This window comes from Entelurus aequoreus, linkage group LG19 (assembly GCF_033978785.1).
Source record: "Entelurus aequoreus isolate RoL-2023_Sb linkage group LG19, RoL_Eaeq_v1.1, whole genome shotgun sequence".
NCBI lineage: Eukaryota > Metazoa > Chordata > Actinopteri > Syngnathiformes > Syngnathidae > Entelurus > Entelurus aequoreus.
The window spans coordinates 23,555,141-23,559,087 of record NC_084749.1 but is presented as its reverse complement, the minus strand read 5'-3'; positions in this window follow the sequence as shown (position 1 = coordinate 23,559,087).

Here is a 3,947-nt window from a genome sequence, read left to right as displayed (position 1 = left end):
TAACAGTAAGTGACGGTTTTCTTATGTTGTAGTTTGGATTTCTTGTCTAGCACTTACAAATAGTGCTACATGATGCTTAGCCCTTCTGGATCTGCCTATCACCCAGCATTTAAAACTTGTAGCTCATCCTCCTTATATTCAAGCTAAAAAAAAAAAAGGTTTTTGATCATTATTTGTCCCAAAGTAGTCATTGTTGACTTTCACAAAGTCTGCCATGATTATTATTAGTTTTTCTTGTTAATGGAAATAGCAAACTTTGCAAAACCAATGTGTTACCAGAATTTTCCAGGAATGCTTAAAATGATCAAAATATTACATGTTATTATGATTGTGCCTGTTACTACATTAGATATCTACTCACAGCATATGAATAAAACCTTGTTGAAGGCTAGTGGAGGTTTTTTCAAGGCCTTCGTAGGCGGAATAGATCAAATCTTATTGTTGTTAGCCACCTCTTGCTGGAGTTTATTTACGATCTATATGGATAAAAGAGAAATGTGTGTTCTTGTCTCACATAAGGATGATGAATGGTAGGCAATATTCCAAAAAAAGTGCAGTTCTCCTTTAAAGTCAGTCAAATGCATTGTCGACAGTGTTTTGAATTGTGTGTGCAAATACACAAATCTAAAGTCATTGCAATGAGAAAACTGGCTTGATCTTTCAAACTTTGCAGTTTACCAAACCAGAAAAAGGCTCTTAGTACGGCAATACAATCATCATGCAGAATGAAACAAGTCAATTCACAGTAAATTCACAAAATAAATAATTATCTAAATAAAACCAGACTTCAGGCTGTAATGGACTGCAAAAAACTGTGAAAAAGTCAGATTATTCATGCAAATGCATGCATGTGTGTATATATATATATATATATATATATATATATATATATATATATATATATATATATATATATATATATATATATATATATATAATGCAAATGCACGCATATATATATATATATATATATATATATATATATATATATATATATATATATATATATATATATATATATATATATATATATAATGCAAATGCACGCATATATATATATATATATGCGTGCATTTGCATTATATATATATATATATATATATATATATATATATATATGTATATACATATATATGTATATATATATATATATATATATATATATATATATATATATATATATATATATATATATATATAATGCAAATGCACGCATATATATATATATATAAAGCAAATGCACGCATGTGTATATATATATATATATATATTTATATATATATATATATATATATATATCAGGCGGCGGCGTGGCGCTGTTGGGAGAGTGGGGTTCCTGGTTCAATCCCCATCTTCTACCAACTTCGTCATGTCCGTTGTCTCCTTGAGCAAGACACTTCACCCTTGCTCCTGATGGGTCATGGTTAGGGCCTTGCATGGCAGCTCCCGCCATCAGTGTGTGGATGTGTGTATGAATGGGTGAATAGTGTCAAAGCGCTTTGAGTACCCTGAAGGTAGAAAAGCGCTATACAAGTATAACCCACTTTACTCACTTCTATTAGAAAATAATCTCATGATTGATTGTAATAAAACATTGAATTTAGAAATTTAGGTTTGGGACAGGCCACAGTTTGCATAGTCGCTGGCGCTCATATGTGCTCCACTGAATGCTAGGAGAATTTTTGCGTTTTCTCAGACACATGAAAAATTAGAGAGATCATTGCTCCCATTGGCTCCATTGAAAGCAGACTTTTTTAACGTTTATTTATGCATTAAAAATTACATCTACCGTCTTGTCTTTCATGATTGTGACGATAGGCAAAATAAAAATTAAAAAGTGCAGTTCGAACTGCACTTTTTATTTTTCACTAAAGAATTCTTTAGTGAAAAATAAAATGTTGGGTTTTTTTCAAATTCAAGACAAAGTTATATGTTTTTGGTAACACTTTAGTATGGGGAACATATTCTAAGTAACAAAGACTTAATTTAGAGTTATTTGGACACTAGGGGAACATATTCTAAGTAACAAAAACTTAATTTAGAGTTATTTGGTTAGGGTTAGGGTTAGGGTTAGAGGGTTAGGGCCAGGGTTAGAGGGTTAGGGTTATAATAAGGCCATGCCGAATAAGGCATTAATAAGTACTTAATAATGACTAGTTAAGAGCCAATATGTTACTAATTTGCATGTTAATAAGCAACTAATTAATGGTGAATATGTTCCCCATACTAAAGTGTTACCATGTTTTTTTACTGGTGCACAAAATGAACCGTGCATGAACATCACCTTGTTCAAACAACAAAACCAACACAGTGCATAAACTCACAACAAATTACACACCTGCAAATCAGTGTGACTTCTGCTGTTGCCGTATCCGTAATACGCCAATAGGGAGAAATTTTTATTTACACGATGAGTCGGGTGTGTCTTGACCTCCGCCGAACCCCTGAGCCCGACTCACCAAACCCCTAGGGTTCGATCGAACCCAGGTTAAGAACCACTGCCTTGGACACAGGGGGCTTCGGAGCTACATAGATTAATATTGAATATATTTGTTGGCTTTTGTTCCCCTATTTCAGTGTTTTTCAACCTTTTTTGAGCCAAGGCACATTTTTTGCGTTGAAAAAAATCCAGAGGCACACCACCAGCAGAAATCATTAAAAACAAAACTCAGTTGACAGTACAAAGTCGTTGTCGCAATCGTTAGATATGACTTTAAAGCATAACCAAGCATGCATCACTATAGCTCTTGTCTCAAAGTACGTGTACTGTCACCACCTGTCACATCACACCCTGACTTATTTTGAGTTGTTTGCTGTTTTCCTGTGTGTAGTGTTTTGGTTCTTGTCTTGCGCTCCTATTTTAGTGGCTTTTTCTTTTTTTTTGGTATTTTCCCCTGTAGCAGTTTCATGTCTTCCTTAGAGCGATATTTCCCGCATCTACTTTGTTTTTATCCTTCTTCGTGGGGACATTGTCGATTGTCACGTCATGTTCGGATGTACATTGTGTATGCCGTCTTTGCTCCACAGTCTTTGCTGTCGTCCAGCATTCTGTTTTTGTTGACTTTGAAGCCAGTTCAGTTTTAGTTTCATTCTGCATAGCCTTCCCTATGCTTCAATGCCTTTTCTTAGGGGCACTTACCTTTTGTTTATTTTTGGTTTAAGCATTAAATACATTTTTACCTGCACGCTGCCTCCCGCTGTTTCCGACATCGACAAAGCAATTAGCTACCGGCCGCCACCTACTGATATGGAAGAGTATTACACGGTTACTCTGCCGAGCTCTACACAGCACAGAAACTCAACAACAACACATCATTTGCAGACTATAATTACTGGTTTGCTTAAAATATTTTTTTTTACCCCAAATAGGTGAAATTAGATCATCTCCCACGGCCACGACACATCAGATTGTATCTCACGGCACACTAGTGGTTGAAAAACACTGCCCTATTTGACACTATTGTCTTTATTTTACTTCAACAATTGTACGTAATAAAATAAGACATTTTATTATTTTGTTGATATTGCCCGATTGTAGCTGAGATAGGCTCCAGCGCCCCCCGCGACCCCGAAGGGAATAAGCGGTAGAAAATGGATGGATGGATGTTACATGTATCTAAAATGGTATTTATTGCTGAATTGTTCAAAAAAATTATGTGGTAAAATATGTTTTTTATTTGCCTAAAACCTCTGGGTGTGTGTATTCTGAAAATAATGATGAAGATTAAAAATGTAATGCAAAATCGCTAAATAATCACAAAAAAATCGTAGTAAAAAGTATTGGTATATTGGCAATACGCGTCGTGTATTTACTTGGTATCGGGATAGGCACCGAAAATTGCAGTATCGCCCACCCGTTCTTTCAGGTTGAAGTTGGCCTTTTCTATTGCACCGCCCAGCGAGAGTGTCAGCTGCGGATAACCAATCGTACACCAGCACATTTTAAA